Genomic DNA, 16,898 nt, shown 5'->3' with positions numbered 1-16,898 from the left:
ACTTGACCAGCTAAAACAGTAGAGATTTGGTTAAATAGAGATGTGAGGCCTGTTTTTTTTTGCGCTGTGTGACAGGTATAGGTTTAATCACAGAATCAGATTTCTATCAGCACGCTAGCGTGTGTCTTAGGTTTTTCTGAATGACACTATCACTAGCTTCAATGTAAGATATTCTTTTTGGGATAGATTTCAAGTAGGCCTCAAATACCAGAAACTAGTTATTTTGCGGATGTGCAAATTTGGGAATGGTTTTTCAACCCAGAAAAAAAAGTGTGCCTTTATGGTCACTACAAATAACTTGACCAGCTAAAACAGTAGAGATTTGGTTAAATAGAGATGTGAGGCCTGTTTTTTTTTTGCTCTGTGTGACAGGTATAGGTTTAATCACAGAATCAGATTTCTATCAGCACGCTAGCGTGTGTCTTAGGTTTTTCTAAATGACACTATCACTAGCTTCAATGTAAGATATTCTTTTTGGGTTAGATTTCAAGTAGGCCTCAAATACCAGAAACTAGTTATTTTGAGAATGGCAAATTTGGGAATGGTTTTTCAACCCAGAAAAAAAAGTGTGCTTTTACGGTCACTACAAATAACTTGACCAGCTAAAACAGTAGAGATTTGGTTAAATAGAGATGTGAGGCCTGTTTTTTTTTGCGCTGTGTGACAGGTATAGGTTTAATCACAGAATCAGATTTCTATCAGCACGCTAACGTGTGTCTTAGGTTTTTCTGAATGACACTATCACTAGCTTCAATGTAAGATATTCTTTTTGGGATAGATTTCAAGTAGGCCTCAAATACCAGAAACTAGTTATTTTGAGAATGGCAAATTTGGGAATGGTTTTTCAACCCAGAAAAAAAAGTGTGCTTTTACGGTCACTACAAATAACTTGACCAGCTAAAACAGTAGAGATTTGGTTAAATAGAGATGTGAGGCCTGTTTTTTTTTGCGCTGTGTGACAGGTATAGGTTTAATCACAGAATCAGATTTCTATCAGCACGCTAGCGTGTGTCTTAGGTTTTTCTGAATGACACTATCACTAGCTTCAATGTAAGATATTCTTTTTGGGATAGATTTCAAGTAGGCCTCAAATACCAGAAACTAGTTATTTTGAGAATGGCAAATTTGGGAATGGTTTTTCAACCCAGAAAAAAAAAGTGTGCTTTTACGGTCACTACAAATAACTTGACCAGCTAAAACAGTAGAGATTTGGTTAAATAGAGATGTGAGGCCTGTTTTTTTTTTTGCGCTGTGTGACAGGTATAGGTTTAATCACAGAATCAGATTTCTATCAGCACACTAGCGTGTGTCTTAGGTTTTTCTGAATGACACTATCACTAGCTTCAATGTAAGATATTCTTTTTGGGATAGATTTCAAGTAGGCCTCAAATACCAGAAACTAGTTATTTTGCTAATGGCAAATTTGGGAATGGTTTTTCAACCCAGAAAAAAAAAGTGTGCCTTTACGGTCACTACAAATAACTTGACCAGCTAAAACAGTAGAGATTTGGTTAAATAGAGATGTGAGGCCTGTTTTTTTTTGCACTGTGTGACAGGTATAGGTTTAATCACAGAATCTGATTTCTATCAGCACGCTAGCGTGTGTCTTAGGTTTTTCTGAATGACACTATCACTAGCTTCAATGTAAGATATTCTTTTTGGGATAGATTTCAAGTAGGCCTCAAATACCAGAAACTAGTTATTTTGAGAATGGCAAATTTGGGAATGGTTTTTCAACCCAGAAAAAAAGTGTGCTTTTACGGTCACTACAAATAACTTGACCAGCTAAAACAGTACAGATTTGGTTGAATAGAAATGTCAGGTCTATTTTTTAGGCGCTGGGTGACAGGCTCAACTTGCCCCTGATGTAATATATGGCCAAAAAATAACCACACTGTTGATGGTTAAATGCACTTGGGTGACACAGGCTCAGCCTGCACCAGAAGTAGTATATGGCCAAAAAATAATCAGACTGTCGATGGTTAAATGCACTTCGGTGACACGGGCTCAGCCTGCAGCTGATGTAGTATATGGCCAAAAAATAACCAGACTGTTGATGGTTAAATGCACTTCGGTGACACAGGCTCAGCCTGCAGCTGATGTAGGATATAGCACAAAATAACCACACTATCGATGGTTAAATACACTTGGTGATAGCTTGTGCTGGCGCACCACAAGTCACAAAATGGCCGCCGATCACCCCAGAAAAAAAGTGATCTAAAAGCGCTCTGGGCAGCCTCAAAAAAGTGAGCAAGTCAATAATAGCATTTCAATGATCCACAGCTGCAGATCGATCACAGAATGAAGTCTTTTGGAGGAGTTAATCTGCCTAATCTCGCCCTAACGTCGCAGCTGCAACCTCTCCCTATACTGATCATAGCAGAGTGACGTGCGGCGCTACGTGACTCCAGCTTAAATAGAGGCTGGGTCACATGCTGCACTGGCCAATCACAGCCATGCCAATAGTAGGCATGGCTGTGATGGCTTCTTGGGGCAAGTAGTATGACGCTTGTTGATTGGCTGCTTTGCAGCCTTTCAAAAAGCGCCAAGAAAGAGCCGAACACCGAACCCGAACCCGGACTTTTACGAAAATGTTCGGGTTCGGGTCCGTGTCACGGACACCCCAAAATTCGGTACGAACCCGAACTATACAGTTCGGGTTCGCTCATCCCTACTAATAAGACATTCTTATTTTTCCTATTAATACACCCCAAAAATGGCTGTATAACAATGTAAGTTCACAGCAGAATGGCTAATAACACGCACTTATTTTTCCTATTAATACATTCCAAAACTGGTTGTAGAGAACTCGAAGAGAAATCAGAACCTCTATATCGGCGCTGTCAGCAGGAACGTGATACCAGGTAGGTATAGGTTAACAATATTCTTTATTTTTACAGGTCAACGCGTTTTTTAGGGGGCGGGACGCCGCTTTCGTCATGACGCTATCCTGACGAAGGCGGCGTGCCGCCCTTGAAACGCGTTGACATGTAAAAAAAAAGAATTTATTGTTCACCTGTACCTACCTGGTACCACGTTCCTGATGACAGCGCCGATATAGAGGTTCTGATTTCTCTTTGATTTCTCTACGGATCTTCTCATCCCGACGACCGCTTCTGTGGTACAGGAAAGAACCTCGGCAGCAGCGCAGGCATCCCGCATGCTGGACGGGCAAATACCAGCAGAGCGAAGCATAGCGGTTGTGACTTCTCACAACAGTAAAGGGTAAGCGCAACCTACTATATATTGCCACCTTATAATAAACAGCAACACACATGAGGCGCTGCCTTCTGTTTTCTCTCTCCCAAAACTGGTTGTATCACACAGCACTTGCACCCCAATAACAATCAAGGTTTGCTGGAATTACTGAGCTATCATATAGTGCAACTCTAAAAGCAGCAGTATAACAGCAATTTGGATCCCCAGTTAGTGCAGCAAGGTGTAATAGAATCGCTCCTATTACCCAGGCTGTACACTCCCCTATTGGTCCCTGCTCTCTGCCTATAATGTGCTAATGTCTCCCTATCCATTCCCTATCCTATGTCTTTCCTAAAACTGTCCCTAGCGCCTATCACGTCCATCCCTGCTCTAAGTACACTGGAAAATGGCAGCAACCAAGATGGTTGAGGCTATTTATAGGGCTGTGACATCACAGGGCTGGCTGGCTGCTGATTGGCTGCATGCATGGCTTTGTGGGTGATCCCTCGTTCCCAGAGTTCTTAGCTCCATGTTCTAACATGTGCAGCAGCCATTTTATGAAAAAATGCCATTCGTTACCACAAAGTATGAGCAAATTCGACTTCGGTGCAAATCAAATTTTTCCTGAAATTCGGATCGAATTCCACTTTGTCAACTTCAATTCGCTTATCTCTAGTTGATACCATAGTGTGCATTACTTTTTGATAGTTTTTTTATTACATTTGGGGAAGGTGAAGTGATCAAAAAAGGCAAATCAACCATTTAGATTTTTATTTTTCTCATTATGCCGTTCACCATGCAGGATAAATACTTTTATATTTTAATAGTACCAATTAGAGATGAACGAATCGATCTGAATTTCAGGAAAATTTTGATTCGCACCGAAGCTGAATTCTCTCATGCTTCGTGGTAACGAATTGCATTTTTTCCTAAAATGGCTGCTGCACGTGTGAGGACATGGAGAAAGGAACTCTGGGAAGGCGAAATCACTCATAATACCATTCATGCAGTCAATCAGCAGCCAGCCCTGTGATGTGATAGCCCTATAAATAGCCTCAGCCATCTTAGATTCTGCCATTTTCCAGTGTACTTAGTGCAGGGAGAGACATCAGCAGGCGCTAGGGACAGTGTTAGAAAAAACTTCATTGTGCTAAAAAAAACTATTTACAAGTGCAGGGAAAGATTATTCAAGGTGTAGGGAAAGGATAGGGAGGAATCATTCCACAGCATTTATGTTGAACAAGGTTCAGTAGGGGAGTTTACAGCCTGGGTAATAGGAACAATCCTATTACACCTTTGCTGCACTGACTGAGGATCCAAATTGCCATTATACAGCTCTGTAATTCCAGCAAACCGTTCTTATTAGGATGCAAGTGCTGATTGATACAGGATTTATTACAAGGAAATATTTATTCGTCTTATTTGCCCTTGTGCGGTGCAGTTATATGTTCGAAAGCATTTTTTGGCTTGTATTAGAGGGAAAAAAGGGCTTATTAGCCGTTGTGTGGTGAAGTGCTAAAATTACAGCCCTTTTTGTGGTGTATTAGTGACAAAAGTAAAATATATTTGCCGCTCGGCGGTGCAGTTATCTGTTGTAAAGGCAGATGCTCAACAGACAGGATCCGTTTTTTTGGGGGGATCAGAGGAAGGGCAAAATAATCAGTGACATCAACACAACTTACTGCTGACACCCTCTCCACTCTGTCGGGGGGCTCTACTTGTATAAGCGTTTAATAGAACAGGTTTTGTAGACATCTATGTGGAATCAGCTGACGACTAGTGTTGAGCGCAAACATTCGAATAGCAAATTTTTTTAGTGAATATCGGCACTTCGCTAATTCACGTATATTTCGAATATAACACTATAAATTCGCTATTTCGAATATTTTTTTTTTGTTTTTTTTATTGTTATATTTTTTCTTTCCCACTTCCCAAAAGTAGTTCTTACCTGTCCTGAGGATTCCTGGCTTCCTGGCTGCTCCAGTCAGTGCCCGTTGCCGCTTCTGACGACTTCCGTGCTCATGGAGCGTCCCCATCACCATGGGAACGCCTCCATACTAGAATGTACTGTCGGATGTGATAATTAAGTTGAAATCGCAATGCGATTACTTCAAGTTATATTAATCAAATTGCGATTTCAACTTAGCACTGCAATATTCCATATTCGTTAACTTTGTTAATTCTAGCAAGCTGACCCATTAGAAACACAGCTCTAAGTTGAAATCTCAATGCGATTACTTCAAGTTATATTAATCGGATTGCGATTTCAACTTAGACCTGGTTTACTATGGTTGGCTTGGTAGAATTAGCGAAGATGATGAATATGACGAATGTATTCATCATATTCCTCAAAACGAAGATAACGAAGTATTCTCCATCTTCGTTTTAGCTCCATATTCGTCAACTTCGCTAATTCTAGCAATCAAATAGGAAAGTTGACTATAGAGACAGCTGTTTAATTCGCAATGCGATTATATTAATTTGCTTTTTTTTTAAAATAAATTGAATAATTATAATAATTATCAAGTATTATAATTATTTTATTTATAAAAAAAAAAAGCAAAGTAATATTATCGCATAGCGAATTAAAAACTTAGCTGTCTCTAGTCAACTTTCCTATTTGATTGCTAGAATTAGCGAAGTTGACGAATATGGAGCTAAAACGAAGATGGAGAATACTTTGTTATCTTCGTTTTGAGGAATATGACGAATACATTCGTCTTATTCGTCATCTTCGCTAATTCTAGATAACAAACCAATAGGAAAGTTACCTTAAGTTAAAATCGCAATACGCGATTATTTAACCACTTAAGGACCACAGGTTTATACCCCCCTAAAGACCAGGCCCTTTTTTACAAATCGGCACTACACTACTTTCACCGTTTATTGCTCGGTCATGCAACTTACCACCCAATGAATTTTACCTCCTTTTCTTCTCACTAATAGAGCTTTCACTTGGTGGTATTTCATTGCTGCTGACATTTTTACTTTTTTTGTTATTAATCGAAATTTAACGATATTTTTTGCAAATTTTTCAAAAAAAATGAGATCCATATATAAATTTTGCTCTAAATTTATTGTTCTACATGTCTTTGATAAAAGAAAAATGTTTGGGTAAAAAAAAAAATGGTTTGGGTAAAAGTTATAGCGTTTACAAACTATGGTACAAAAATGTGAATTTCCGCTTTTTTGAAGCAGCTCTGACTTTCTGAGCACCTGTCATGTTTCCTGAGGTTCTACAATGCCCAGACAGTACAAACACCCCACAAATCACCCCATTTCGGAAAGTAGACACCCTAAGGTATTCGCTGATGGGCATAGTGAGTTCATAGAACTTTTTATTTTTTGTCACAAGTTAGCGGAAAATTATGATTTATTTTTTTTTTCTTACAAAGTCTCATATTCCACTAACTTCTGACAAAAAATAAAAGCTTCCATGAACTCACTATGCCCATCAGCGAATACCTTGGGATGTCTTCTTTCCAAAATGGGGTCACTTGTGGGGTAGTTATACTGCCCTGGCATTCTAGGGGCCCAAATGTGTGGTAAGGAGTTTGAAATCAAATTCTGTAAAAAATGACCAGTGAAATCCGAAAGGTGCTCTTTGGAATATGGGCCCCTTTGCCCACCTAGGCTGCAAAAAAGTGTCACACATGTGGTATCTCCGTATTCAGGAGAAGTTGAGGAATGTGTTTTGGGGTGTCATTTTACATATACCCATGCTGGGTGAGAGAAATATCTTGGCAAAAGACAACTTTGTATAAAAAATGGTAAAAGTTTGTCTTTTGCCAAGATATTTCTCTCACCCAGCATGGGTATATGTAAAATGACACCCCAAAACACATTCCCCAACTTCTCCTGAATACGGAGATACCACATGTGTGACACTTTTTTGCAGCCTAGGTGGGCAAAGGGGCCCATATTCCAAAGAGCATCTTTCGGATTTCACTGGTCATTTTTTACAGAATTTGATTTCAAACTCCTTACCACACATTTGGGCCCCTAGAATGCCAGGGCAGTATAACTACCCCACAAGTGACCCCATTTTGGAAAGAAGACACCCCAAGGTATTCGCTGATGGGCATAGTGAGTTCATGGAAGTTTTTATTTTTTGTCACAAGTTAGTGGAATATGAGACTTTGTAAGAAAAAAAAAAATCATCATTTTCCACTAACTTGTGACAAAAAATAAAAAATTCTAGGAACTCGCCATGCCCCTCACGGAATACCTTGGGGTGTCTTCTTTCCAAAATGGGGTCACTTGTGGGGTAGTTATACTGCCCTGGCATTTTGCAGGGGCCCTAATGTGTGGTAAGTAGGTAAATGACCTGTGAAATCCTAAAGGTGCTCTTTGGAATATGGGCCCCTTTGCCCACCTAGGCTGCAAAAAAGTGTCACACATGTGGTATCGCCGTATTCAGGAGAAGTTGGGAATGTGTTTTGGGGGTCATTTTACATATACCCATGCTGGGTGAGAGAAATATCTTGGCAAAAGACAACTTTTCCAATTTTTTTTATACAAAGTTGGCATTTGACCAAGATATTTCTCTCACCCAGCATGGGTATATGTAAAATGACACCCCAAAACACATTCCCCAACTTCTCCTGAGTACGGCGATACCAGATGTGTGACACTTTTTTTGCAGCCTAGATGCGCAAAGGTGCCCAAATTCCTTTTAGGAGGGCATTTTTAGACATTTGGATACCAGACTTCTTCTCACGCTTTGGGGCCCCTAGAATGCCAGGGCAGTATAAATACCCCACATGTGACCGCATTTCGGAAAGAAGACACCCCAAGGTATTCAATGAGGGGCATGGCGAGTTCATAGAATTTTTTTTTTTGGCACAAGTTAGCGGAAATTGATATTTTTTATTTTTTTCTCACAAAGCCTTTCCGCTAACTTGGGACAAAAATTTCAATCTTTCATGGACTCAATATGCCCCTCACGGAATACCTGGGGGTGTCTTCTTTCCGAAATGGGGTCACATGTGGGGTATTTATACTGCCCTGGCATTCTAGGGGCCCTAAAGCGTGAGAAGAAGTCTGGAATATAAATGTCTAAAAAATTTTACCCATTTGGATTCCGTGAGGGGTATGGTGAGTTCATGTGAGATTTAATTTTTTGACACAAGTTAGTGGAATATGAGACTTTGTAAGAAAAAAATAATAATTTCCGCTAACTTGGGCCAAATCAACTTGGGGTGATCAATGACAGGGGGGTGATCAATGACAGGGGGGTGATCAATGACAGGGGGGGTGATCAATGACAGGGGGGGGTGATCAATGACAGGGGGGGTGATCAGGGAGTCTATATGGGGTGATCACCCCCCTGTCATTGATCACCCCCCTATAAGGCTCCATTCAGATGTCCGTATGTGTTTTGCGGATCCGATCCATGTATCCGTGGATCCGTAAAAATCATACGGACATCTGAATGCAGCTGACAGGGGGGGTGATCAATGACAGGGGGGTAATCAATGACAGGGGGGTAATCAGGGAGTCTATATGGGGTGATCACCACAGTCATTGATCATGCCCCTGTAAGGCTCCATTCAGACGTCCGTATGCGTTTTGCGGATCCGATCCATCTATCAGTGGATCCGTAAAAATCATGCAGACGTCTGAATGGAGCTTTACAGGGGTGTGATCAATGACAGGGGGGTAATCAATGACAGGGGGGGTGATCAATGACAGGGGGGTGATCAGGGAGTCTATATGGGGTGATCACCCCCCTGTCATTGATCACCCCCCTATAAGGCTCCATTCAGATGTCCGTATGTGTTTTGCGGATCCGATGCATCTATCAGTGGATCCGTAAAAATCATGCGGACTTCTGAATGGAGCTTTACAGGGGTGTGATCAATGACAGGGGGGGGATGAGGGAGTCTATATGGGGTGATAACCACAATCATTGATCACGCCCCTGTAAGGCTCCATTCAGACGTCCGTATGCGTTTTGCGGATCCGATCCATCTATCAGTGGATCCGTAAAAATCATGCGGACGTCTGAATGGAGCTTTACAGGGGTGTGATCAATGACAGGGGGGTAATCAATGACAGGGGGGTGATCAGGGAGTCTATATGGGGTGATCACCACAGTCATTGATCACGCCCCTGTAAGGCTCCATTCAGACGTCCGTGTGCGTTTTGCGGATCCGATCCATCTATCAGTGGATCCGTAAAAATCATGCGGACGTCTGAATGGAGCTTTACAGGGGTGTGATCAATGACAGGGGGGTGATGAGGGAGTCTATATGGGGTGATCAGCACAGTCATTGACCACGCCCCTGTAAGGCTCCATTCAGACGTCCGTATGCGTTTTGCGGATCCGATCCATCTATCAGTGGATCCGTAAAAAATCATGCGGACGTCTGAATGGAGCTTTACAGGGGTGTGATCAATGACAGGGGGGTAATCAATGACAGGGGGGTGATCAGGGAGTCTATATGGGGTGATCACCACAGTCATTGATCACGCCCCTGTAAGGCTCCATTCAGACGTCCGTGTGCGTTTTGCGGATCCGATCCATCTATCAGTGGATCCGTAAAAATCATGCGGACGTCTGAATGGAACTTTACAGGGGTGTGATCAATGACAGGGGGGTGATGAGGGAGTCTATATGGGGGTGATCACCACAGTCATTGATCACGCCCTGTAAGGCTCCATTCAGACGTCCGTGTGCGTTTTGCGGATCCGATCCATCTATCAGTGGATCCGTAAAAATCATGCGGACGTCTGAATGGAGCTTTTCAGCGGTGTGATCAATGACAGGGGGGTAATCAATGACAGGGGGGTGATCAGGGAGTCTATATGGGGTGATCAGGGGCTAATAAGGGGTTAATAAGTGACGGGGGGGGGTGTAGTGTAGTGTAGTGGTGCTTGGTGCTACTTTACTGAGCTACCTGTGTCCTCTGGTGGTCGATCCAAACAAAGGGGACCACCAGAGGACCAGGTAGCAGGTATATTAGACGCTGTTATCAAAACAGCATCTAATATACCTGTTAGGGGTTAAAAAAAACACATCTCCAGCCTGCCAGCGAACGATCGCCGCTGGCAGGCTGGAGATCAACTCTCTTACCTTCCGTTCCTGTGAGCGTGCGCGCCTGTGTGCGCGCGTTCACAGGAAATCTCGGCTCACGCGAGATGACGCCTATTGGCGTTAGCGTAGCCTGGGGGAGCCGCCGCAATGACGCCTTTCGGCGTTAGCGTGGCGGCAAGCGGTTAAATCGCATATTAATCGCGATAACTAGAATAATGATGAATATTCGATTTTGACGAATATGAGACGAATATTCAAGTGAATATTCGCGAATTTCGTCAAAATCGAATATGGCAGCTCCCACTCATCACTACTTACGACGGTGTAAAAGGAGTGCGCTTCTTCTTGGCACTAACATCGACCAGTAAGGCTGAGTTCATACTTGAGTTATTTGGTCAGTTTTGGCCCCGTGGCGGCCCAAATAAGTGAAGTGTGCAGTGATTCTAAGATCAACGCCTGTCATCTGCATGTCATACGGACTCACAGTATTATTTCACTACCAGAGCAGGCTCCTGTGCATGTTACTACAAGGCACAGTGTTCTACACCCCTATAAAGGGTCTCTGGAGCCAGGAAATAGCTGTTTTTTTAACGAAATTTGCCGCAAATAAATTCGGATTGAACCAAATTTTTTCCCCAAAAATTTGCCAAACCGGGGAATCGAATTTTTGAAAAATTCGCTCATCTGTAGTACCAATGAACTTATGTTTTTTAATTGTTTATTTATTTATGTTTAATGGGGAAAGGTAAGGTGATCAGAATTTTCTTAAAACTTTTTTCACAGTTTTACATTTATTTTAAGTCCCCCTAGGGGACTTTAATATGCGGTCTGATTGCTTTTTCCATAGACTCCAATGATTTACCATTGGAGCCCATGTTCCTATCATGCACTGCCACAAGCAGGACTTGACAGAAACTTTGCTATGATAGGCCCTAGAGCCTTCAGAAGGTCCTAGGCTGCCATAGCAACCAAAAAGCTCCTGTGATCTTGGAACGGGGATCCATTCGGTCCAAGAGAGCGCAGCATCTACCCCGGGAGCTATGGTGCCTACTTATCTCAAAAGTGGGCACCATCTTCAAAGACCCAACATCCATGATACAGATAAAACAAGTCTTTACATATACAAGTAAGAAATTGCTGCTGGGATATGTAAAATCATGTTCTACGTTGAAGACGGGAATTTTTTCAGGGTCTTGTACAGTGCACCAAGTTTACTAGAAGAAAAAACGTGGTGCTGTTTTCACCAGGTGTCCAAAGGATTAGCTCATCCTGACCCAGGTAAAGAGCCATACAGAACATATAGTACTGCACTATACTGTAGAGAGGTCCTACTAGACAGACAATGCACATCAGTAATACAGGTAGTATACCATTGAAACACTTATGCTGACTAGCTGGATCTTCTGTCTGTGGCATTGTATGCTGAATGTGGTTTCAAGTTACAGTGTTTGTACACAATCTGTCTGACTGTGGATTGGTGAAGTCCAAAATCTTTAGAGATGGTTTTGTAAACTTTTCCAGCCTGATGAGCATCCACAACTCTTCTGAGGTCCTTAGAAATCTCCTTTGTTTGTGTCACTATACATTTGTAAAAACATGTGTTGTGAAGATCAGACTTTGATAGATCCCTGTTCTTTAAATAAAACAAATCACCCACTTGATCAGGTCACACCTGATTGTCATCCATTGGTTGAAAAAAACTGACTTTAATTTCACCTTTAACTTATCTGCTAATTGCTAATCCATATACTTTTGCTACTCACAGACATGTTACATTGGATCATTTTCTTCAATAGATATATGACCAGTATAATAATATTTGCAAAGACAGGTGCACTCTGTGGTCTTACTAAACTCTCAAACTGATGTTAAAATTGAGAGATTAGCCAACTTGTCCTACTATGGAGGACATGTCTGAGCCCGAGCACTGCGCCAAGGTTTCTCAAGTAGCTCGGGTCCTAACACTCACCTACCTGTGCCATATGGGCAGTACCAGGGGCCAGTGGGAAAATTACAGGAGCGTGAGGTCCGACTCACAGACAGCTCACCGGTTACCTCCAGCATGTAGCCATGCTAGCAATGGGAGGAGGGAGGAGTCTGCGAGTCCCACTCAAGACTGGCTGATATGGCCCAGGCCTCGCAGGTGCGCCTAAATGTAGCCTGTGGATGGAAAACAGGCACATTTAAATTGGAGTTTATACCCCAGGCCTCGCTATATACAAACAAACTAAAAAAAATGGCATGGTGTTAAACAGTCAGGAAGTGCTCAAACCCATATGCAGTTGTGCATGTATATACAGGGGAGCAAATCTTGCACTTGTGGCCCATTGCTAATGGCGATCCCCAGCAAAAATGCATGCAGTGGAGGATGCCCGCAGGATGCTCCCCTGTATATATGCACAACTGCATATGGGTTTGAGCACTTCCTGCCTCTTCAACACCATGCCATTTTTTCATATATATGACCAGGTCTAATATTTTTGACTAATTTGTTTGAGTTGTTTAGCTTTTATGTGCTTTTTATGAATTGTGTGAAAATCTGATGTAGGTTTAGGTCAAATTGATGCAGAGATGTAGAAAATTCTCAATCCCCACTGTATGCACCGCTGCTTTAGCCTGTCTTTCCTGCCTCCTGCTTGTTACAAGTTTCTCCCTATCAGCTTCTAAAAGCAGGAGGCAGGGGAGTGTAAATCTAAATCTGAAATTATATTTTCAGCAGGACTGGAGGAACATTCAGAAAAACAAGGAGGTGCAGAGAGGTGGCGCCTGAGAGCTTCTAGGAGAGATTTGGTAAATTCTGATATAATTTCGTAGTTCCCAGAAAGTCACACAGAAGAGATTGACTCATACCTCCCAACTTTTGAAAATTGCAAAGAGGGACAATATGTGCGGCGCACATCACGGCAGTTTTTTTTCATACAAGGCCACGCCTCTAACTCCACCCAAAGCATAATTACTGCAGCCCCTGCATCAATTTTTTTTTTCTTGCGCTTCAATGTCTATATAAATATTAGCACATAAAATAATCAGATTATAGATATTTTAAGGTAGAAATTGCACCAAATAATGAAGTTCTGGTCTAATATATAGGTAGAAACCATACAGACACTTTAGTAAGCAGCAATTTAGTAAATTTATTATTGCATATTCATGCATTAATTCTCCAGGTCAAAAAGAGGGACATTTAAGGATCATAGAGGGACAGAGGGACGTGAGTCAAAAGTGGACTGTCCCTCCAAAAGGGGGACACTTGGGAGGTATGCTGACTTCCTATCTACACAGGAGAGAAATCTCCAGCTGGTGGTTAGGGTGGTATCACATTACCTAGTTGTCCAAAATGAAAGGGTTCAGAATGGATGGATGTAACTGATCTGGGGTGAAACAAATGACACTGCTACAATATTGTTGGTGAGTTAGCACTTATGTAAATATATACATATAAAGAGAGTGCTTCTTTAATGTTTGTTACAATTTCACCTGTGAGAGCAGTACTTAAAGAGCAAGGGTGAGGAAAAGGGAGTAACTTTGGAGCTTCTTTAATAGAAATGAATGTAAGCAGGCCTATTCTTAATGCTAAATGGCTGGAGTCGGCTGTGTATTTTATCGTCACCTCCACTCTTCAAGTCCTAGTTAAAATATGCATTAAAATGGTCCGCTTTGTAAATGGTATGCACACATTGAGGTTACAGACCTGTCTACATACAGTATATAAACCTCCATGCAGATATACTGCATATATACTGTATATATTGACTGGTGCTGAATGTGAACATACTGTACACTTTAGTCTTCTATCTACTGTATAACCTGACACATTTTAATATTAGGATCTTTGTTTATAAAGCAAGTGAATTCTATATTAATAGTGTGAACTGTATAAGCACACAAGGTTAGTCACCCCGACAGAAATAATAAGTTTCTCTCACATTTTTGAGAGCATGTTTCACAGATGATCAGAATTAGTAGGCCATATGCTTTTACTTGAAATTTTACTTGCAAAATAGAAGACGATTTCAGATACGGATACTAAGTTGTGTGCATTGCACAAATGAACTCAATGATGCTTATGAATTGAAATCATTAACAAGTACATCTTGATATTTGCAATTGATTTACATTGACTTGTGCAGTTACACTGTCTCCACCTGGTGGTCAAAGTTTGCTGACCGTGTCTTGTGTTGTTCCATTCACTACGTTTCCCTCTGCCATCGGTAATAAAACTGTCAAGTCTTTTTATCCTAATACCCAGAAGACATTATTCCTGACACGGATGTGTTTAAAGTCTAATTATGCAAATGCTGCCGTGATTTACACCTGATTTTCTTAAAAGCACAAAGGCACAGCAATTTTACTGGGCTATATGTGGCTGAAATTCCCCTGAGGAGAAGCACTTCTTGGAAAATGTGAGACAAATAAAGTGTGACTGCAGTACCACTAAGGATTGGCTTGCTGTAGGTGGCGATAGAGAGTCAAACCATTCCTGCAGAGTTTATTACTTAGCTATTTGCATCATGTTGAGGATATTGTCAAATGATAAATATGCAAGACAATATTTTTGCCTTTTTCATTTATCTTATATTAGCTATGTCTGATAGAAATGGTATGGATAAAATATGAAAAAAAAAAAACCTTAATAGTTAATTACTGTAATAAATTGATTAGGAGGCAGGGATATGGCTACTCAATAACAAACATAAATGGATAGATAGATAGATAGATAGATAGATAGATAGATAGATAGATAGATAGATAGATAGATAGATAGATAGATAGATAGAGAGATAGATAAAAAGATGAAGCAGCACTCCAAATCAAATCAACGGTGGTTGACCCACTTTTATTTCCCCAACTGCGACATTTCAGACCAACTCAGTGAGACCTTTCTCAAGCATGCTGAAATGTCGCAGTTTGAGGAAATAAAAGTGGGTCCACCAACCTTCACCCAATTTGGAGTGCTAACTCATCTTTTATTTTTTTTGCGAGGGGAGGATTTGCACCCACTACATCACTAACAGTGCTGCTGCGCTTTTTCTCTTCATAGGTAAATAGATAAATAGATAGATAGATATTAGATAGATCATATATAGATATTAAAGGGACACTGACAGGCGAAATCAGCATATATAGTTAGATATATCACATTACAGGTCTTATAGAGTCTTTTAAAAGCATATAACTATCCCCCCTGTCCACCTTATAAAGAGCGAAATATAAAGTTTTATAACCTGCTTCTCCGTTCAGCAATCTGCCCAAGGGGCGGCAGTTCATGTGAAAATGCGCCCAGCCAGCCTTCCCAACTGCCGTTCTTAAGCCCCGCCCAGCTCATCATTATTCACTTCGCTGGGCGGCGGCTAGAACTCTCCCCAGTCCCGATCCTGCGCCTGCGCAATTCAATCCTCCCGGCATCGTTCATGCCCAATCTTCTGCGCCTGCGCCCCGCGTGCCGTTAGATCGCGCCTGCGTACACACACCAGCCTGCGTCTTCGAGGCAGCTGCAGCCTCAGCCATGCACTGTTCAGAGCAGCGCTTCAGAGCGCTGCTCACTCACATCACATTAATTATAGTGCGTCTGACGGCACGGCGGGGCGCAGGCGCAGAAGATTGGGCATGAACGATGTCCGGAGGATTGAATTGCGCAGGCGCAGGATCGGGACTGGGGAGAGTTCTAGCCGCCGCCCAGCGAAGTGAATAATGATGAGCTGGGCGGGGCTTAAGAACGGCAGTTGGGAAGGCTGGCTGGGCGCATTTTCACATGAAACGCCGCCCCTTGGGCAGATTGCTGAACGGAGAAGCAGGTTATAAAACTTTATATTTCGCTCTTTATAAGGTGGACAGGGGGGATAGTTATATGCTTTTAAAAGACTCTATAAGACCTGTAATGTGATATATCTAACTATATATGCTGATTTCGCCTGTCAGTGTCCCTTTAAATAGATCATATATAGATATTAGCTAGATAGATAGATAATAGCAAGGATAAGCAACCAGTTCGGATCGTTATTTTTCTGACGGCAGAAGAACCTCAATCTTTTCAAGTTTGTTTCGGATGAATCCACTCAGGGAATGCAGGTTCTACATGCATGCTCAGCCCACCCTGTATTTTACCTTTCCCGGAGCCAACCTGCATTCCCTGAATATATGGAGGCCATTGTGGCACCAAAAGAAGAATAATACAGTGTGGGCATACATGTGGAATCTGCATTCCCTGAATTTAATGGAGGCCAGTATGGCACCAGAGGAGGTAGTATTTAGTGTAGGTTCCTGTCCTAAAGAGATTTCCTTGTCGTTGGCGGACAGGCACAAATCATTTTGTACAAAAAATAAATAAATCACATTTATAATGTAGCATTAGTACATTATCTATAGTGAGTATGGCACTATTGTATTTAATTTGTTATTTGCATTTGTAGAATGCTGTTGCATTGCTTGTTTTTGCTTTATGGCAGCAATCTACCTGTGTTAATGGGAAATTGAGTGTCAAGCCTCAATCGTCCGTTTCTGTGAATTCCATTTGCACATGGCTGCAATTTAGATTTATTTGGGGGGGGGGGGGCGGGCAATTTAATTAACCATCATATGTACATTATTACTACAGCAAAACACTTGGTATAGCAGTAATCTACCTGTGAGTGTTAACGTTAAATTGAGCATGAAGCCTCAA

Source organism: Bufo bufo, chromosome 4, assembly GCF_905171765.1.
Source record: "Bufo bufo chromosome 4, aBufBuf1.1, whole genome shotgun sequence".
In the NCBI taxonomy this organism is placed as follows: Eukaryota; Metazoa; Chordata; class Amphibia; order Anura; family Bufonidae; genus Bufo; species Bufo bufo.
The sequence above is the reverse complement of the archived record's forward strand: the minus strand, read 5'-3'. Positions refer to the sequence as shown.